Source organism: Ambystoma mexicanum, chromosome 12, assembly GCF_040938575.1.
Source record: "Ambystoma mexicanum isolate Mex_15411 chromosome 12, UKY_AmexF1_1, whole genome shotgun sequence".
NCBI classification, from domain to species: Eukaryota; Metazoa; Chordata; class Amphibia; order Caudata; family Ambystomatidae; genus Ambystoma; species Ambystoma mexicanum.
This window is the reverse complement of record NC_090936.1, coordinates 328,781,741-328,806,031: the sequence shown is the minus strand read 5'-3', so window position 1 is coordinate 328,806,031 and position 24,291 is coordinate 328,781,741.

Genomic DNA, 24,291 nt, shown 5'->3' with positions numbered 1-24,291 from the left:
CTATAACATGAGATGTGATATCCAACTCCTTCCATTCCAATCCTGAGACCCTTCCTATAACATGAGATGTGATATCTCAATGCTTCTACCAAACCTGAGACCCTTCCTATAGCATGTGATGTGATATCCAACTCCTTCCCATTCCAATCCTGAGACCCTTCCTATAGCCTGAGATGTGATATCTCAATGCCCCTAATACCAAACCTGAGATCCTTCCTCTAACATGAAATGTGATATCCAACTCCTTCACTTTCCAAACCTGAGAGCCTATCTATAGCATGAGATGTGATATCTAAGTCCTTCCCATTCCAATCCTTAGACCCTTCCTACAGCATGCAATATGATATCTCAATGATTCTAATAAAAAAACCTGAGACCCTTCCTATAACATGAGATGGGATATCCAACTCCTTCCCATTCCAATCCTGAGACACTTCTGATAGCAGAGATGTGATATCTCAATGTTTATACCAAACCTGAGACCCTTCCTATAACATGAGATGTGATATCCAACTCCTTCCCATTCCAAACCTGAGACCCTTCCTTTAGCATGAGATGTGATATCCAGCTCCTTCCCATTCCAATCCTGAGACACTTCCGATAGCATGAGATGTGATATCTCAATGCTTCTAATATCAAAACTGAGACCCTCCATATAGCATGATATGTGATATCTCAATACTTCTAACACCAAACCTGAGATCCTTCCGATAACATGAGATGTGATATCTCAATACTTCTAATACCAAACCTGAGATCCATCCTAGAACATGAGATGTGATATCCAAATCCTTCCCCTTCCAAACCCGAGACCCTCCCTTTAGCATGAGATGTGATATCCAACTCCTTCCCATTCCAATCCTGAGACCCTACTGATAGCATAAGATATATCTCAATGCTTCTATACCAAACCTGAGATCCTTCCGATAGCATGAGATCTGATATCTCAATACTTCTAATACCAAACCTGAGATCCTTCCTATAACATGAGATGTGATATCCAAATCCTTATCTTCCAAACCTGAGACCCTTCCTTTACCATGAGATGTGATATCCAACTCCTTCCCATTCCAATCCTGAGACTCTTCTGATAGCATAAGATTTGATATCTCAATGCTTCTATACCAAACCTGAGATCCTTCTGATAGCATGAGATGTGATATCTCAATACTTCTAATACCAAACCTGAGATCCTACCTCTAACATGAAATGTGATATCCAACTCTTTCCCCTTGCAAACCTGAGAGCCTTCCTATAGCATGAGATGTGATATCCAAGTCCTTCCCATTCCAATCCTGAGACCCTTCCTATAACATGAGATGTGATATCCAACTCCTTCCCATTCCAACCTGAGACCCTTCATATAGCATGAGATGGGATATCCAACTCCTTCCAAATCCAATCCCGATACCCTTCCGATAGCATGAGATGTGATATCCCAATGCTTCTACCAAACCTGAGACCCATACTATGGCATGAGATGTGATATCAAACTCCTTCCCATTCTAATCCTGAGACCCTTCCTATAGCTTGAGATGTGATATCCAACTCCTTCCCATTCCAATTCTGAGACCCTTCCTATACCATGAGACTTGATATCTCAATGCTTCTAATACCAAACCTGAGACCCGTCCTATAACATGAGATGTGATATCCAAATCCTTCCCCTTCCAAACCTTAGACCCTTCCTTTATCATGAGATGTGATATCCAACTCCTTCCCATTCCAATCTTGAGACCCTTCCGATATCATGAAATGTGATATCTCAATGCTTCTAATATCAAACTTGAGACCCTCCTTATAGCATGAGATGTGATATCCAAGTCCTTCCCATTCCAATCCTGAGACCCTTCCTATAGCATGAGATTTGATATCTCAATGCTTCTAATACCAAACCTGAGACCCTTCCTATAACATGAGATGGGAATATCCAATGTGATATCCAACTCCTTCCCATTCCAATCCTGAGACCCTTCCTATAGCATGAGATGTGATATCTCAATGCTTCTAATATCAAACTTGAGACCCTCCCTATAGCATGAGATGTGATACCCAAGTCCTTCCCATTCCAATCCTGAGACCCTTCCTATAGCATGAGATGTGATATCTCAATGCTTATAACAAAACCTGAGACCCTAACTATAGCATGAGATGTGATATCCAACTCCTTCCCATTCCAATCCTGAGACCCTTCCTATAGCCTGAGATGTGATATCTCAATGCCTCTAATACCAAACCTGAGATCCTTCCTCTAACATGAAATGTGATATCCAACTCCTTCACTTTCCAAACCTGAGAGCCTATCTATAGCATGAGATGTGATATCCAAGTCCTTCCCATTCCAATCCTTAGACCCTTCCGATATCATGAGATTTGTTATCTCAATGCTTCTAATATCAAACTTGAGACCCTCCCTATAGCATGAGATGTGACATCCAAGTCCTTCCCATTCCAATCCTGAGACCCTTCCTATAGCATGAGATGTGATATCTCTATGCTTCTAATACCAAACCTGTGACCCTTCCTATAACATGAGATGGGATATCCAACTCCTTCCCATTCCAATCCTGAGACCCTTCCGATAGCAGAGATGTGATATCTCAATGCTTATACCAAACCTGAGAACCTTTCTATGGCCTGAGATGTCATATACAACTCCTTCCCATTCCAATCCTGAGACCCTTCCTTTAGCATGAGATGTGATATCTCAATGCTTATACCAAATCTGAGGCCCTTCCTATAGCATGAGATGTGATATCCGATTCCTTCCCATTCCAATCCTGAGACCCTTCCTATAGCATGAGATGTGATATCTCAATGCTTATACCAAACCTGAGAGCCTACCTATAGCATGAGATGTGATATCCAAGTCCATCCCATTCCAATCCTTAGACCCTTCCTACAGCATGCGATGTGATATCTCAATGATTCTAATACCAAACCAGAGACTCTTCCTATAACATGAGATGGGATATCCAACTCCTTCCCATTCCAATCCTGAGCCGCTTCCGATAGCAGAGATGTGATATCTCAATGCTTATACCAAACCTGATTCCCTTCCTATAACATGAGATGTGATATCCAACTCCTTCCCGTTCCAAACCTGAGACACTAACTATAGCATATGTGATATCCAACTCCTTCCCATTCCAAACATGAGACCCTTCCTATAGCAAGAAAGTAATATCCAACTCCTACCCATTCCAATCCTGAGACCCTTCCTATAGCAAGAGATGTGATATCCAAATCCTTCCCATTCCAATCCTGAGACCCTTCCTATAACATGAGATGTGATATCCAACTCCTTGCCATTCCAACCTGAGACACTTCCTATAGCATGAGAAGGGATATCCAACTCCTTCCTAATCCAATCCTGAGACCCTTCCGATAGCAGAGATGTGATATCTCAATGCTTATACCAAACCTGAGACCCTTCCTATGGCATGAGATGTGATATCCAACTCCTTGCCATTCAAATCCTGAGACTCTTCCTATAGCATGAGATGTGATATCTCTATGCTTCTAATACCAAACCTGAGACCCTTCCTATAACATGAGATGGGATATCCAACTCCTTCCCATTCCAATCCTGAGACCCTTCCGATAGCAGAGATGTGATATCTCAATGCTTATACCAAACCTGAGAACCTTCCTATGGCCTGAGATGTCATATACAACTCCTTCCCATTCCAATCCTGAGACACTTCCTTTAGCATGAGATGTGATATCTCAATGCTTATACCAAATCTGAGACCCTTCCTATAGCATGAGATGTGATATCCAATTCCTTCCCATTCCAATCCTGAGACCCTTCCTATAGCATGAGATGTGATATCTCAATGCTTATACCAAACCTGAGAGCCTACCTATAGCATGAGATGTGATATCCAAGTCCATCCCATTCCAATCCTTAGACCCTTCCTACAGCATGCGATGTGATATCTCAATGATTCTAATACCAAACCAGAGACTCTTCCTATAACATGAGATGGGATATCCAACTCCTTCCCATTCCAATCCTGAGCCGCTTCCGATAGCAGAGATGTGATATCTCAATGCTTATACCAAACCTGAGACCCTTCCTATAACATGCGATGTGATATCCAACTCCTTCCCGTTCCAAACCTGAGACACTAACTATAGCATATGTGATATCCAACTCCTTCCCATTCCAAACATGAGACCCTTCCTATAGCAAGAAAGTAATATCCAACTCCTACCCATTCCAATCCTGAGACCCTTCCTATAGCAAGAGATGTGATATCCAAATCCTTCCCATTCCAATCCTGAGACCCTTCCTATAACATGAGATGTGATATCCAACTCCTTCCCATTCCAACCTGAGACACTTCCTATAGCATGAGAAGGGATATCCAACTCCTTCCCAATCCAATCCTGAGACCCTTCCGATAGCAGAGATGTGATATCTCAATGCTTATACCAAACCTGAGACCCTTCCTATGGCATGAGATGTGATATCCAACTCCTTGCCATTCAAATCCTGAGACCCTTCCTATAGCATGAGATGTGATATCTCTATGCTTCTAATACCAAACCTGAGACCCTTCCTATAACATGAGATGGGATATCCAACTCCTTCCCATTCCAATCCTGAGACCCTTCCGATAGCAGAGATGTGATATCTCAATGCTTATACCAAACCTGAGAACCTTCCTATGGCCTGAGATGTCATATACAACTCCTTCCCATTCCAATCCTGAGACCCTTCCTTTAGCATGAGATGTGATATCTCAATGCTTATACCAAATCTGAGACCCTTCCTATAGCATGAGATGTGATATCCAATTCCTTCCCATTCCAATCCTGAGACCCTTCCTATAGCATGAGATGTGATATCTCAATGCTTATACCAAACCTGAGAGCCTACCTATAGCATGAGATGTGATATCCAAGTCCATCCCATTCCAATCCTTAGACCCTTCCTACAGCATGCGATGTGATATCTCAATGATTCTAATACCAAACCTGAGACCCTTCCTATAACATGAGATGTGATATCCAACTCCTTCCCGTTCCAAACCTGAGACACTAACTATAGCATATGTGATATCCAACTCCTTCCCATTCCAAACATGAGACCCTTCCTATAGCAAGAAAGTAATATCCAACTCCTACCCATTCCAATCCTGAGACCCTTCCTATAGCAAGAGATGTGATATCCAAATCCTTCCCATTCCAATCCTGAGACCCTTCCTATAACATGAGATGTGATATCCAACTCCTTCCCATTCCAACCTGAGACACTTCCTATAGCATGAGAAGGGATATCCAACTCCTTCCCAATCCAATCCTGAGACCCTTCCGATAGCAGAGATGTGATATCTCAATGCTTATACCAAACCTGAGACCCTTCCTATGGCATGAGATGTGATATCCAACTCCTTCCCAATCCAATCCTGAGACCCTTCCTATAGCATGAGATGTGATATCCAACTGCTTCCCATTCCAATCCTGAGACCCTTCCTATAGCATGAGATGTGATATCTCAATGCTTCTAATACCAAACCTGAGATCCTTCCTCTAACATGAGATGGGATATCCAACTCCTTCCCATTCCAATCCTGAGACACTTCCGATAGCAGAGATGTGACATCTCAATGCTTATACCAAACCTGAGACCCTTCCTATAACATGAGATGTGATATCCAAATCCTTCCCTTTCCAAACCTGAGACCCTTCCTTTAGCATGAGATGTGATATCCAGCACCTTCCCATTCCAATCCTGAGACACTTCCGATAGCATGAGATGTGATATCTCAATGCTTCTAATACCAAACCTGAGATCCTTCCTATAACATGAGATGTGATATCCAAGTCCCTTCCCATTCCAACCCTTAGACCCTTCCAACAGCATGCAATATGATATCTCAATGATTCTAATAACAAACCTGAGACCCGTCCTATAACATGAGATGGGATATCCAACTCCTTCCCATTCCAATCCTGAGACACTTCCGATAGCAGAGATGTGACATCTCAATGCTTATACCAAACCTGAGACCCTTCCTATAACATGAGATGTGATATCCAAATCCTTCCCGTTCCAAACCTGAGACCCTTCCTTTAGCATGAGATGTGATATCCAGCACCTTCCCATTCCAATCCTGAGACACTTCCGATAGCATGAGATGTGATATCTCAATGCTTCTAATATCAAAACTGAGACCCTCCCTATAGCATGATATGTGATATCTAAGTCCTTCCCATTCCAATCCTGAGACCCTCCCTATAGCATGAGATGTGATATCCAACTCCTTCCCACTCCAATCCTGAGACCCTCCCTAGATCATGAGATGTGATATCTAAGTCCTTCCCATTCCAATCCTGAGACCCTCCCTATAGCATGAGATGTGATATCCAACTCCTTCCTATTCCAATCCTGAAACTCTTCTGATAGCATGAGATGTGATATCTCAAAGCTTCTAATATCAAACTTGAGACCCTCCCTATAGCATGAGATGTGATATCCAAGTCCTTCCCATTCCAATCCTGAGACCCTTCCTATAGCATGAGATGCTATATCTCAATGCTTCTAATACCAAACCTGAGACCCTTCCTATAACATGAGATGGGAATATCCAACTCCTTCCCATTCCAATCCTGAGACCCTTCCGATAGCAGAGATGTGATATCTCAATGCTTATACCAAACCTGAGATTCTTCCTATAACATGAGATGTGATATCCAACTCCTTCCCATTCCAATCCTGAGACACTTCCTATAGCATGAGATGTGATATCTCACTGCTTATACCAAACCTGAGACCCTTCCCATAGCATGAGATGTGATATCCAACTCCTTCCCATTCCAATCCTCAGACCCTTCCTATAGCATGAGATGTGATATCTCAATGCTTCTAATATCAAACTTGAGACCCTACCTATAGCATGAGATGTGATATCCAAGTCCTTCCCATTCCAATCCTGAGACACTTCCTATAGCATGAGATGTGATATCCAACTCCTTCCCATTCCAATCCTGAGACCCTTCCTATAGCATGAGATATGATATCTCAATACTTCTAATACCAAACGTGAGATCCTTCCGATAACATGAGATGTGATATCCAAATCCTTCCCCTTCCAAACCTGAGACCCTCCCTTTAGCATGAGATGTGATATCCAACTCCTTCCCATTCCAATCCTGAGACCCTTCTGATAGCATGAGATGTGATATCTCAATGCTTCTAATACCAAACCTGAGATCCTTCCGATAGCATGAGATGTGATATCTCAATGCTTCTAATACCAAACCTGAGATCCTTCCTATAACATGAGATGTGATATCCAAATCCTTCCCCTTCCAAACCTGAGACCCTCCCTTTAGCATGAGATGTGATATCCAACTCCTTCCCATTCCATTCCTGAGACCCTTCTGATAGCATGAGATGTGATATCTCAATGCCTCTAATACCAAACCTGAGATCCTACCTCTAACATGAAATGTGATATCCAACTCTTTCCCCTTCCAAACCTGAGAGCCTTCCTATAGCATGAGATGTGCTATCCAAGTCCTTCCCATTCCAATCCTGAGACCCTTCCTATAGCTTGAGATGTGATATCCAACTCCTTCCCATTCCAATTCTGAGACCCTTCCTATACTCTGAGACTTGATATCTCAATGCTTCTAATACCAAACCTGAGACCCGTAATATAACATGAGATGTGATATCCAAATCCTTCCCCTTCCAAACCTTAGACCCTTCCTTTATCATGAGATGTGATATCCAACTCCTTCCCATTCCAATCCTGAGACCCTTCCGATATCATGAGATGTGATATCTCAAAGCTTCTAATATCAAACTTGAGACCCTCCCTATAGCATGAGATGTGATATCCAAGTCCTTCTGATTCCAATCCTGAGACCCTTCCTATAGCATGAGATGTGATATCTCAATGCTTCTAATACCAAACCTGAGACCCTTCCTATAGCATGAGATGTGATATCCAAGTCCTTCCCATTCCAATCCTGAGACCCTTCCTATAGCATGAGATGTGATATCTCAATGCTTCTAATACCAAACCTGAGACCCTTCCTATAACATGAGATGGGAATATCCAACTCCTTCCCATTCCAATCCTGAGACCCTTCCGATAGCAGAGATGTGATATCTCAATGCTTATACCAAACCTGAGACCCTTCCTATGGCATGAGATGTGATATCCAACTCCTTGCCATTCAAATCCTGAGACCCTTCCTATAGCATGAGAAGGGATATCCAACTCCTTCCCAATCCAATCCTGAGACCCTTCCGATAGCAGAGACGTGATATCTCAATGCTTCTACCAAACCTGAGACCCTTCCTTTAGCATGAGATGTGATATCCAAATCCTTCACATTCCAATCCTGAGACCCTTCCTATAGCATGAGATGTGATATCTCAATGCTTCTAATACCAAACCTGAGATCCTTCCTATAACATGAGATGTGATATCCAATTCCTTCCCATTCCAAACCTGAGACCCTTCCTATTGGATGAGTTGTGATATCCAACTCCTTCCCATTCCAACCCTAAGACCCTTCCTATAGCATGAGATGTGATGTCTCAATGCTTCTAATACCAAACCTGAGATCCTTCCTATAACATGAGATGTGATATCCAACTCCTTCCATTCCAATCCTGAGACCCGTCCTATAGCATGAGATGTGATATCTCAATGCTTATACCAAACCTGAGACCCTTCCTATAGCATGAGATGTGATATCCAACTACTTCCCATTCCAATCCTGAGACCCTTCCTATAGCATGAGATGTGATATCTCAATGCTTCTAATACCAAACCTGAGATCCTTCCTCTAACATGAAATGTGATATCCAACTCCTTCCCTTTCCAAACCTAAGAGCCTATCTATAGCATGAGATGTGATATCCAAGTCCTTCCCATTCCAATCCTTAGACCCTTCCTACAGCATGCAATATGATATCTCAATGATTCTAATAACAAACCTGAGACCCGTCCTATAGCATGAGATATGATATCCAAGTCCTTCCCATTCCAATCCTGAGACCCTTCCTATAACATGAGATGTGATATCCAACTCCTTCCCGTTCCAAACCTGAGACCCTTCCTTTAGCATGAGATGTGATATCCAGCTCCTTCCCATTCCAATCCTGAGACACTTCCGATAGCATGAGATGTGATATCTCAATGCTTCTAATATCAAAACTGAGACCCTCCCTATAGCATGATATGTGATATCTAAGTCCTTCCCATTCCAATCCTGAGACACTCCCTATAGCATGAGATGTGATATCCAACTCTTTCCCATTCCAATCCTGAGACCCTTCCTATAGCATGAGATATGATAACTCAATACTTCTAATACCAAACGTGAGATCCTTCCGATAACATGAGATGTGATATCCAAATCCTTCCCCTTCCAAACCTGAGACCCTCCCTTTAGCATGAGATGTGATATCCAACTCCTTCCCATTCCAATCCTGAGACCCTTCTGATAGCATGAGATGTGATATCTCAATGCTTCTAATACCAAACCTGAGATCCTTCCTATAACATGAGATGTGATATCCAAATCCTTCCCCTTCCAAACCTGAGACCCTCCCTTTAGCATGAGATGTGATATCCAACTCCTTCCCATTCCATTCCTGAGACCCTTCTGATAGCATGAGATGTGATATCTCAATGCCTCTAATACCAAACCTGAGATCCAACCTCTAACATGAAATGTGATATCCAACTCTTTCCCCTTCCAAACCTGAGAGCCTTCCTATAGCATGAGATGTGATATCCAAGTCCTTCCCATTCCAATCCTGAGACCCTTCCTATAGCTTGAGATGTGATATCCAACTCCTTCCCATTCCAATTCTGAGACCCTTCCTTTACTCTGAGACTTGATATCTCAATGCTTCTAATACCAAACCTGAGACCCGTAATATAACATGAGATGTGATTTCCAAATCCTTCCCATTCCAATCCTGAGACCCTTCCGATATCATGAGATGTGATATCTCAAAGCTTCTAATATGAAACTTGAGACCCTCCCTATAGCATGAGATGTGATATCCAAGTCCTTCCCATTCCAATCCTGAGACCCTTCCTATAGCATGAGATGTGATATCTCAATGCTTCTAATACCAAACCTGAGACCCTTCCTATAACATGAGATGGGAATATCCAACTCCTTCCCAATCCAATCCTGAGACCCTTCCGATAGCAGAGACGTGATATCTCAATGCTTCTACCAAACCTGAGACCCTTTCTTTAGCATGAGATGTGATATCCAAATCCTTCACATTCCAATCCTGAGACCCTTCCTATAGCATGAGATGTGATATCTCAATGCTTCTAATACCAAACCTGAGATCCTTCCTATAACATGAGATGTGATATCCAATTCCTTCCCATTCCAAACCTGAGACCCTTCCTACTGGATGAGATGTGATATCCAACTCCTTCCCATTCCAACCCTGAGACCCTTCCTATAGCATGAGATGTGATGTCTCAATGCTTCTAATACCAAACCTGAGATCCTTCCTATAACATGAGATGTGATATCCAACTCCTTCCATTCCAATCCTGAGACCCGTCCTATAGCATGAGATGTGATATCTCAATGCTTATACCAAACCTGAGACCCTTCCTATAGCATGAGATGTGATATCCAACTACTTCCCATTCCAATCCTGAGACCCTTCCTATAGCATGAGATGTGATATCTCAATGCTTCTAATACCAAACCTGAGATCCTTCCTCTAACATGAAATGTGATATCCAACTCCTTCCCTTTCCAAACCTAAGAGCCTTTCTATAGCATGAGATGTGATATCAAGGTCCTTCCCATTCCAATCCTTAGACCCTTCCTACAGCATGCAATATGATATCTCAATGATTCTAATAACAAACCTGAGACCCGTCCTATAGCATGAGATATGATATCCAAGTCCTTCCCATTCCAATCCTGCGACCCTTCCTATAACATGAAATGTGATATCCAACTCCTTCCCATTCCAACCTGAGACCCTTCCTATAGCATGAGATGGGATATCCAACTTCTTCCAAATCCAATACTGATACCCTTCCGATAGCATGAGACGTGATATCCCAATGCTTCTACCAAACCTGAGACCCATACTATGGCATGAGATGTGATATCAAACTCCTTCCCATTCCAATCCTGAGACCCTTCCTATAGCTTGAGGTGTGATATCCAACTCCTTCCCATTCCAATTCTCAGACCCTTCTTATACCATGAGACTTGATATCTCAATGCTTCTAATACCAAACCTGAGACCCGTCCTATAACATGAGATGTGATATCCAAATCCTTCCCCTTCCAAACCTTAGACCCTTCCTTTATCATGAGATGTGATATCCAACTCCTTCCCATTCCAATCCTGAGACCCTTCCGATATCATGAGATTTGTTATCTCAATGCTTCTAATATCAAACTTGAGACCCTCCCTATAGCATGAGATGTGACATCCAAGTCCTTCCCATTCCCATCCTGAGACCCTTCCTATAGCATGAGATGTGATATCTCTATTCTTCTAATACCAAACCTGAGACCCTTCCTATAACATGAGATGGGATATCCAACTCCTTCCCATTCCAATCCTGAGACCTTTCCGATAGCAGAGATGTGATATCTCAATGCTTATACCAAACCTGAGAACCTTCCTATGGCCTGAGATGTCATATACAACTCCTTCCCATTCCAATCCTGAGACCCTTCCTTTAGCATGAGATGTGATATCTCAATGCTTATACCAAATCTGAGACCCTTCCTATAGCATGAGATGTGATATCCAATTCCTTCCCATTCCAATCCTGAGACCCTTCCTATAGCATGAGATGTGATATCTCAATGCTTATACCAAACCTGAGAGCCTACCTATAGCATGAGATGTGATATCCAAGTCCATCCCATTCCAATCCTTAGACCCTTCCTACAGCATGCGATGTGATATCTCAATGATTCTAATACCAAACCAGAGACTCTTCCTATAACATTAGATGGGATATCCAACTCCTTCCCATTCCAATCCTGAGCCACTTCCGATAGCAGAGATGTGATATCTCAATGCTTATACCAAACCTGAGACCCTTCCTATAACATGAGATGTGATATCCAACTCCTTCCCGTTCCAAACCTGAGACACTAACTATAGCATATGTGATATCCAACTCCTTCCCATTCCAAACATGAGACCCTTCCTATAGCAAGAAAGTAATATCCAACTCCTACCCATTCCAATCCTGAGACCCTTCCTATAGCAAGAGATGTGATATCCAAATCCTTCCCATTCCAATCCTGAGACCCTTCCTATAACATGAGATGTGATATCAAACTCCTTCCCATTCCAATCCTGAGACACTTCCTATAGCATGAGAAGGGATATCCAACTCCTTCCCAATCCAATCCTGAGACCCTTCCGATAGCAGAGATGTGATATCTCAATGCTTATACCAAACCTGAGACCCTTCCTATGGCATGAGATGTGATATCCAACTCCTTGCCATTCAAATCCTGAGACCCTTCCTATAGCATGAGATGTGATATCTCTATGCTTCTAATACCAAACCTGAGACCCTTCCTATAACATGAGATGGGATATCCAACTCCTTCCCATTCCAATCCTGAGACCCTTCCGATAGCAGAGATGTGATATCTCAATGCTTATACCAAACCTGAGAACCTTCCTATGGCCTGAGATGTCATATACAACTCCTTCCCATTCCAATCCTGAGACCCTTCCTTTAGCATGAGATGTGATATCTCAATGCTTATACCAAATCTGAGACCCTTCCTATAGCATGAGATGTGATATCCAATTCCTTCCCATTCCAATCCTGAGACCCTTCCTATAGCATGAGATGTGATATCTCAATGCTTATACCAAACCTGAGAGCCTACCTATAGCATGAGATGTGATATCCAAGTCCATCCCATTCCAATCCTTAGACCCTTCCTACAGCATGCGATGTGATATCTCAATGATTCTAATACCAAACCAGAGACTCTTCCTATAACATGAGATGGGATATCCAACTCCTTCCCATTCCAATCCTGAGCCGCTTCCGATAGCAGAGATGTGATATCTCAATGCTTATACCAAACCTGAGACCCTTCCTATAACATGAGATGTGATATCCAACTCCTTCCCGTTCCAAACCTGAGACACTAACTATAGCATATGTGATATCCAACTCCTTCCCATTCCAAACATGAGACCCTTCCTATAGCAAGAAAGTAATATCCAACTCCTACCCATTCCAATCCTGAGACCCTTCCTATAGCAAGAGATGTGATATCCAAATCCTTCCCATTCCAATCCTGAGACCCTTCCTATAACATGAGATGTGATATCCAACTCCTTCCTATTCCAACCTGAGACACTTCCTATAGCATGAGAAGGGATATCCAACTCCTTCCCAATCCAATCCTGAGACCCTTCCGATAGCAGAGATGTGATATCTCAATGCTTATACCAAACCTGAGACCCTTCCTATGGCATGAGATGTGATATCCAACTCCTTCCCAATCCAATCCTGAGACCCTTCCGATAGCAGAGACGTGATATCTCAATGCTTCTACCAAACCTGAGACCCTTCCTTTAGCATGAGATGTGATATCCAAATCCTTCACATTCCAATCCTGAGACCCTTCCTATAGCATGAGATATGATATCTCAATACTTCTAATACCAAACGTGAGATCCTTCCGATAACATGAGATGTGATATCCAAATCCTTCCCCTTCCAAACCCGAGACCCTCCCTTTAGCATGAGATGTGATATCCAACTCCTTCCTATTCCAATCCTGAAACTCTTCTGATAGCATGAGATGTGATATCTCAATGCTTCTAATACCAAACCTGAGATCCTTCCGATAGCATGAGATGTGATATCTCAATGCTTCTAATACCAAACCTGAGATCCTTCCTATAACATGAGATGTGATATCCAAATCCTTCCCCTTCCAAACCTGAGACCCTCCCTTTAGCATGAGATGTGATATCCAACTCCTTCCCATTCCATTCCTGAGACCCTTCTGATAGCATGAGATGTGATATCTCAATGCCTCTAATACCAAACCTGAGATCCTACCTCTAACATGAAATGTGATATCCAACTCCTTCCCATTCCAATTCTGAGACCCTTCCTTTACTCTGAGACTTGATATCTCAATGCTTCTAATACCAAACCTGAGACCCGTAATATAACATGAGATGTGATTTCCAAATCCTTCCCATTCCAATCCTGAGACCCTTCCGATATCATGAGATGTGATATCTCAAAGCTTCTAATATGAAACTTGAGACCCTCCCTATAGCATGAGATGTGATATCCAAGTCCTTCCCATTCCAATCCTGAGACCCTTCCTATAGCATGAGATGTGATATCTCAATGCTTCTAATACCAAACCTGAGACCCTTCCTATAACATGAGATGGGAATATCCAACTCCTTCCCAATCCAATCCTGAGACCCTTCCGATAGCAGAGACGTGATATCTCAATGCTTCTACCAAACCTGAGACCCTTTCTTTAGCATGAGATGTGATATCCAAATCCTTCACATTCCAATCCTGAGACCCTTCCTATAGCATGAGATGTGATATCTCAATGCTTCTAATACCAAACCTGAGATCCTTCCTATAACATGAGATGTGATATCCAATTCCTTCCCATTCCAAACCTGAGACCCTTCCTACTGGATGAGATGTGATATCCAACTCCTTCCCATTCCAACCCTGAGACCCTTCCTATAGCATGAGATGTGATGTCTCAATGCTTCTAATACCAAACCTGAGATCCTTCCTATAACATGAGATGTGATATCCAACTCCTTCCATTCCAATCCTGAGACCCGTCCTATAGCATGAGATGTGATATCTCAATGCTTATACCAAACCTGAGACCCTTCCTATAGCATGAGATGTGATATCCAACTACTTCCCATTCCAATCCTGAGACCCTTCCTATAGCATGAGATGTGATATCTCAATGCTTCTAATACCAAACCTGAGATCCTTCCTCTAACATGAAATGTGATATCCAACTCCTTCCCTTTCCAAACCTAAGAGCCTTTCTATAGCATGAGATGTGATATCAAGGTCCTTCCCATTCCAATCCTTAGACCCTTCCTACAGCATGCAATATGATATCTCAATGATTCTAATAACAAACCTGAGACCCGTCCTATAGCATGAGATATGATATCCAAGTCCTTCCCATTCCAATCCTGCGACCCTTCCTATAACATGAAATGTGATATCCAACTCCTTCCCATTCCAACCTGAGACCCTTCCTATAGCATGAGATGGGATATCCAACTTCTTCCAAATCCAATACTGATACCCTTCCGATAGCATGAGACGTGATATCCCAATGCTTCTACCAAACCTGAGACCCATACTATGGCATGAGATGTGATATCAAACTCCTTCCCATTCCAATCCTGAGACCCTTCCTATAGCTTGAGGTGTGATATCCAACTCCTTCCCATTCCAATTCTCAGACCCTTCTTATACCATGAGACTTGATATCTCAATGCTTCTAATACCAAACCTGAGACCCGTCCTATAACATGAGATGTGATATCCAAATCCTTCCCCTTCCAAACCTTAGACCCTTCCTTTATCATGAGATGTGATATCCAACTCCTTCCCATTCCAATCCTGAGACCCTTCCGATATCATGAGATTTGTTATCTCAATGCTTCTAATATCAAACTTGAGACCCTCCCTATAGCATGAGATGTGACATCCAAGTCCTTCCCATTCCCATCCTGAGACCCTTCCTATAGCATGAGATGTGATATCTCTATTCTTCTAATACCAAACCTGAGACCCTTCCTATAACATGAGATGGGATATCCAACTCCTTCCCATTCCAATCCTGAGACCTTTCCGATAGCAGAGATGTGATATCTCAATGCTTATACCAAACCTGAGAACCTTCCTATGGCCTGAGATGTCATATACAACTCCTTCCCATTCCAATCCTGAGACCCTTCCTTTAGCATGAGATGTGATATCTCAATGCTTATACCAAATCTGAGACCCTTCCTATAGCATGAGATGTGATATCCAATTCCTTCCCATTCCAATCCTGAGACCCTTCCTATAGCATGAGATGTGATATCTCAATGCTTATACCAAACCTGAGAGCCTACCTATAGCATGAGATGTGATATCCAAGTCCATCCCATTCCAATCCTTAGACCCTTCCTACAGCATGCGATGTGATATCTCAATGATTCTAATACCAAACCAGAGACTCTTCCTATAACATTAGATGGGATATCCAACTCCTTCCCATTCCAATCCTGAGCCACTTCCGATAGCAGAGATGTGATATCTCAATGCTTATACCAAACCTGAGACCCTTCCTATAACATGAGATGTGATATCCAACTCCTTCCCGTTCCAAACCTGAGACACTAACTATAGCATATGTGATATCCAACTCCTTCCCATTCCAAACATGAGACCCTTCCTATAGCAAGAAAGTAATATCCAACTCCTACCCATTCCAATCCTGAGACCCTTCCTATAGCAAGAGATGTGATATCCAAATCCTTCCCATTCCAATCCTGAGACCCTTCCTATAACATGAGATGTGATATCAAACTCCTTCCCATTCCAATCCTGAGACACTTCCTATAGCATGAGAAGGGATATCCAACTCCTTCCCAATCCAATCCTGAGACCCTTCCGATAGCAGAGATGTGATATCTCAATGCTTATACCAAACCTGAGACCCTTCCTATGGCATGAGATGTGATATCCAACTCCTTGCCATTCAAATCCTGAGACCCTTCCTATAGCATGAGATGTGATATCTCTATGCTTCTAATACCAAACCTGAGACCCTTCCTATAACATGAGATGGGATATCCAACTCCTTCCCATTCCAATCCTGAGACCCTTCCGATAGCAGAGATGTGATATCTCAATGCTTATACCAAACCTGAGAACCTTCCTATGGCCTGAGATGTCATATACAACTCCTTCCCATTCCAATCCTGAGACCCTTCCTTTAGCATGAGATGTGATATCTCAATGCTTATACCAAATCTGAGACCCTTCCTATAGCATGAGATGTGATATCCAATTCCTTCCCATTCCAATCCTGAGACCCTTCCTATAGCATGAGATGTGATATCTCAATGCTTATACCAAACCTGAGAGCCTACCTATAGCATGAGATGTGATATCCAAGTCCATCCCATTCCAATCCTTAGACCCTTCCTACAGCATGCGATGTGATATCTCAATGATTCTAATACCAAACCAGAGACTCTTCCTATAACATGAGATGGGATATCCAACTCCTTCCCATTCCAATCCTGAGCCGCTTCCGATAGCAGAGATGTGATATCTCAATGCTTATACCAAACCTGAGACCCTTCCTATAACATGAGATGTGATATCCAACTCCTTCCCGTTCCAAACCTGAGACACTAACTATAGCATATGTGATATCCAACTCCTTCCCATTCCAAACATGAGACCCTTCCTATAGCAAGAAAGTAATATCCAACTCCTACCCATTCCAATCCTGAGACCCTTCCTATAGCAAGAGATGTGATATCCAAATCCTTCCCATTCCAATCCTGAGACCCTTCCTATAACATGAGATGTGATATCCAACTCCTTCCTATTCCAACCTGAGACACTTCCTATAGCATGAGAAGGGATATCCAACTCCTTCCCAATCCAATCCTGAGACCCTTCCGATAGCAGAGATGTGATATCTCAATGCTTATACCAAACCTGAGACCCTTCCTATGGCATGAGATGTGATATCCAACTCCTTGCCATTCAAATCCTGAGACCCTTCCTATAGCATGAGATGTGATATCTCTATGCTTCTAATACCAAACCTGAGACCCTTCCTATAACATGAGATGGGATATCCAACTCCTTCCCATTCCAATCCTGAGACCCTTCCGATAGCAGAGATGTGATATCTCAATGCTTATACCAAACCTGAGAACCTTCCTATGGCCTGAGATGTCATATACAACTCCTTCCCATTCCAATCCTGAGACCCTTCCTTTAGCATGAGATGTGATATCTCAATGCTTATACCAAATCTGAGACCCTTCCTATAGCATGAGATGTGATATCCAATTCCTTCCCATTCCAATCCTGAGACCCTTCCTATAGCATGAGATGTGATATCTCAATGCTTATACCAAACCACCTGAGAGCCTACCTATAGCATGAGATGTGATATCCAAGTCCATCCCATTCCAATCCTTAGACCCTTCCTACAGCATGCGATGTGATATCTCAATGATTCTAATACCAAACCAGAGACTCTTCCTATAACATGAGATGGGATATCCAACTCCTTCCCATTCCAATCCTGAGCCGCTTCCGATAGCAGAGATGTGATCTCTCAATGCTTATACCAAACCTGAGACCCTTCCTATAACATGAGATATGATATCCAACTCCTTCCCGTTCCAAACCTGAGACACTAACTATAGCATATGTGATATCCAACTCCTTCCCATTCCAAACATGAGACCCTTCCTATAGCAAGAAAGTAATATCCAACTCCTACCCATTCCAATCCTGAGACCCTTCCTATAGCAAGAGATGTGATATCCAAATCCTTCCCATTCCAATCCTGAGACCCTTCCTATAACATGAATGAGATGTGATATCCAACTCCTTCCCATTCCAACCTGAGACACTTCCTATAGCATGAGAAGGGATATCCAACTCCTTCCCAATCCAATCCTGAGACCCTTCCGATAGCAGAGATGTGATATCTCAATGCTTATACCAAACCTGAGACCCTTCCTATGGCATGAGATGTGATATCCAACTCCTTCCCAATCCAATCCTGAGACCCTTCCGATAGCAGAGACGTGATATCTCAATGCTTCTACCAAACCTGAGACCCTTCCTTTAGCATGAGATGTGATATCCAAATCCTTCACATTCCAATCCTGAGACCCTTCCTATAGCATGAGATATGATATCTCAATACTTCTAATACCAAACGTGAGATCCTTCCGATAACATGAGATGTGATATCCAAATCCTTCCCCTTCCAAACCCGAGACCCTCCCTTTAGCATGAGATGTGATATCCAACTCCTTCCTATTCCAATCCTGAAACTCTTCTGATAGCATGAGATGTGATATCTCAATGCTTCTAATACCAAACCTGAGATCCTTCCGATAGCATGAGATGTGATATCTCAATGCTTCTAATACCAAACCTGAGATCCTTCCTATAACATGAGATGTGATATCCAAATCCTTCCCCTTCCAAACCTGAGACCCTCCCTTTAGCATGAGATGTGATATCCAACTCCTTCCCATTCCATTCCTGAGACCCTTCTGATAGCATGAGATGTGATATCTCAATGCCTCTAATACCAAACCTGAGATCCTACCTCTAACATGAAATGTGATATCCAACTCTTTCCCCTTCCAAACCTGAGAGCCTTCCTATAGCATGAGATGTGATATCCAAGTCCTTCCCATTCCAATCCTGAGACCCTTCCTATAGCTTGAGATGTGATATCCAACTCCTTCCCATTCCAATTCTGAGACCCTTCCTATACTATGAGACTTGATATCTCAATGCTTCTAATACCAAACGTGAGACCCGTAATATAACATGAGATGTGATATCGAAATCCTTCCCCTTCCAAACCTTAGACCCTTCCTTTATCATGAGATGTGATATCCAACTCCTTCCCATTCCAATCCTGAGACCCTTCCGATATCATGAGATGTGATATCTCAAAGCTTCTAATAACAAACTTGAGACCCTCCCTATAGCATGAGATGTGATATCCAAGTCCTTCCCATTCCAATCCTGATACCCTTCCTATAGCATGAGATGTGATATCTCAATGCTTCTAATACCAAACCTGAGACCCTTCCTATAACATGAGATGGGAATATCTAACTCCTTCCCATTCCAATCCTGAGACCCTTCCGATAGCAGAGATGTGATATCTCAATGCTTATACCAAACCTGAGATCCTTCCTATAACATGAGATGTGATATCCAACTCCTTCCCATTCCAATCCTGAGACCCTTCCCATAGCATGAGATGTGATATCCAACTCCTTCCCATTCCAATCCTCAGACCCTTCCTATAGCATGAGATATGATATCTCAATACTTCTAATACCAAACGTGAGATCCTTCCGATAACATGAGATGTGATATCCAAATCCTTCCCCTTCCAAACCTGAGACCCTCCCTTTAGCATGAGATGTGATATCCAACTCCTTCCCATTCCAATCCTGAGACCCTTCTGATAGCATGAGATGTGATATCTCAATGCTTCTAATACCAAACCTGAGATCCTTCCGATAGCATGAGATGTGATATCTCAATGCTTCTAATACCAAACCTCAGATCCTTCCTATAACATGAGATGTGATATCCAAATCCTTCCCCTTCCAAACCTGAGACCCTCCCTTTAGCATGAGATGTGATATCCAACTCCTTCCCATTCCATTCCTGAGACCCTTCTGATAGCATGAGATGTGATATCTCAATGCCTCTAATACCAAACCTGAGATCCTACCTCTAACATGAAATGTGATATCCAACTCTTTCCCCTTCCAAACCTGAGAGCCTTCCTATATCATGAGATGTGATATCCAAGTCCTTCCCATTCCAATCCTGAGACCCTTCCTATAGCTTGAGATGTGATATCCAACTCCTTCCCATTCCAATTCTGAGACCCTTCCTATACTCTGAGACTTGATATCTCAATGCTTCTAATACCAAACCTGAGACCCGTAGTATAACATGAGATATGATATCCAAATCCTTCCCCTTCCAAACCTTAGACCCTTCCTTTATCATGAGATGTGATATCCAACTCCTTCCCATTCCAATCCTGAGACCCTTCCGATATCATGAGATGTGATATCTCAAAGCTTCTAATATCAAACTTGAGACCCTCCCTATAGCATGAGATATGATATCCAAGTCCTTCCCATTCCAATCCTGAGACCCTTCCTATAGCATGAGATGTGATATCTCAATGCTTCTAATACCAAACCTGAGACCCTTCCTATAGCATGAGATGTGATATCCAAGTCCTTCCCATTCCAATCCTGAGACCCTTCCTATAGCATGAGATGTGATATCTCAATGCTTCTAATACCAAACCTGAGACCCTTCCTATAACATGAGATGGGAATATCCAACTCCTTCCCATTCCAATCCTGAGACCCTTCCGATAGCAGAGATGTGATATCTCAATGCTTATACCAAACCTGAGACCCTTCCTATGGCATGAGATGTGATATCCAACTCCTTGCCATTCAAATCCTGAGACCCTTCCTATAGCATGAGAAGGGATATCCAACTCCTTCCCAATCCAATCCTGAGACCCTTCCGATAGCAGAGACGTGATATCTCAATGCTTCTACCAAACCTGAGACCCTTCCTTTAGCATGAGATGTGATATCCAAATCCTTCACATTCCAATCCTGAGACCCTTCCTATAGCATGAGATGTGATATCTCAATGCTTCTAATACCAAACCTGAGATCCTTCCTATAACATGAGATGTGATATCCAATTCCTTCCCATTCCAAACCTGAGACCCTTCCTATTGGATGAGTTGTGATATCCAACTCCTTCCCATTCCAACCCTGAGACCCTTCCTATAGCATGAGATGTGATGTCTCAATGCTTCTAATACCAAACCTGAGATCCTTCCTATAACATGAGATGTGATATCCAACTCCTTCCATTCCAATCCTGAGACCCGTCCTATAGCATGAGATGTGATATCTCAATGCTTATACCAAACCTGAGACCCTTCCTATAGCATGAGATGTGATATCCAACTACTTCCCATTCCAATCCTGAGACCCTTCCTATAGCATGGGATGTGATATCTCAATGCTTCTAATACCAAACCTGAGATCCTTCCTCTAACATGAAATGTGATATCCAACTCCTTCCCTTTCCAAACCTAAGAGCCTATCTATAGCATGAGATGTGATATCCAAGTCCTTCCCATTCCAATCCTTAGACCCTTCCTACAGCATGCAATATGATATCTCGATGATTCTAATAACAAACCTGAGACCCGTCCTATAGCATGAGATATGATATCCAAGTCCTTCCCATTCCAATCCTGAGACCCTTCCTATAACATGAGATGTGATATCCAACTCCTTCCCGTTCCAAACCTGAGACCCTTCCTTTAGCATGAGATGTGATATCCAGCTCCTTCCCATTCCAATCCTGAGACACTTCCGATAGCATGAGATGTGATATCTCAATGCTTCTAATATCAAAACTGAGACCCTCCCTATAGCATGATATGTGATATCTAAGTCCTTCCCATTCCAATCCTGAGACACTCCCTATAGCATGAGATGTGATATCCAACTCTTTCCCATTCCAATCCTGAGACCCTTCCTATAGCATGAGATATGATATCTCAATACTTCTAATACCAAACGTGAGAACCTTCCGATAACATGAGATGTGATATCCAAATCCTTCCCCTTCCAAACCTGAGACCCTCCCTTTAGCATGAGATGTGATATCCAACTCCTTCCCATTCCAATCCTGAGACCCTTCTGATAGCATGAGATGTGATATCTCAATGCTTCTAATACCAAACCTGAGATCCTTCCGATAGCATGAGATGTGATATCCAAGTCCTTCCCATTCCAATCCTGAGACCCTTCCTATAGCATGAGATGTGATATCTCAATGCTTCTAATACCAAACCTGAGACCCTTCCTATAGCATGAGATGTGATATCCAAGTCCTTCCCATTCCAATCCTGAGACCCTTCCTATAGCATGAGATGTGATATCTCAATGCTTCTAATACCAAACCTGAGACCCTTCCTATAACATGAGATGGGAATATCCAACTCCTTCCCATTCCAATCCTGAGACCCTTCCGATAGCAGAGATGTGATATCTCAATGCTTATACCAAACCTGAGACCCTTCCTATGGCATGAGATGTGATATCCAACTCCTTGCCATTCAAATCCTGAGACCCTTCCTATAGCATGAGAAGGGATATCCAACTCCTTCCCAATCCAATCCTGAGACCCTTCCGATAGCAGAGACGTGATATCTCAATGCTTCTACCAAACCTGAGACCCTTCCTTTAGCATGAGATGTGATATCCAAATCCTTCACATTCCAATCCTGAGACCCTTCCTATAGCATGAGATGTGATATCTCAATGCTTCTAATACCAAACCTGAGATCCTTCCTATAACATGAGATGTGATATCCAATTCCTTCCCATTCCAAACCTGAGACCCTTCCTATTGGATGAGTTGTGATATCCAACTCCTTCCCATTCCAACCCTGAGACCCTTCCTATAGCATGAGATGTGATGTCTCAATGCTTCTAATACCAAACCTGAGATCCTTCCTATAACATGAGATGTGATATCCAACTCCTTCCATTCCAATCCTGAGACCCGTCCTATAGCATGAGATGTGATATCTCAATGCTTATACCAAACCTGAGACCCTTCCTATAGCATGAGATGTGATATCCAACTACTTCCCATTCCAATCCTGAGACCCTTCCTATAGCATGGGATGTGATATCTCAATGCTTCTAATACCAAACCTGAGATCCTTCCTCTAACATGAAATGTGATATCCAACTCCTTCCCTTTCCAAACCTAAGAGCCTATCTATAGCATGAGATGTGATATCCAAGTCCTTCCCATTCCAATCCTTAGACCCTTCCTACAGCATGCAATATGATATCTCGATGATTCTAATAACAAACCTGAGACCCGTCCTATAGCATGAGATATGATATCCAAGTCCTTCCCATTCCAATCCTGAGACCCTTCCTATAACATGAGATGTGATATCCAACTCCTTCCCGTTCCAAACCTGAGACCCTTCCTTTAGCATGAGATGTGATATCCAGCTCCTTCCCATTCCAATCCTGAGACACTTCCGATAGCATGAGATGTGATATCTCAATGCTTCTAATATCAAAACTGAGACCCTCCCTATAGCATGATATGTGATATCTAAGTCCTTCCCATTCCAATCCTGAGACACTCCCTATAGCATGAGATGTGATATCCAACTCTTTCGCATTCCAATCCTGAGACCCTTCCTATAGCATGAGATATGATATCTCAATACTTCTAATACCAAACGAGAGAACCTTCCGATAACATGAGATGTGATATCCAAATCCTTCCCCTTCCAAACCTGAGACCCTCCCTTTAGCATGAGATGTGATATCCAACTCCTTCCCATTCCAATCCTGAGACCCTTCTGATAGCATGAGATGTG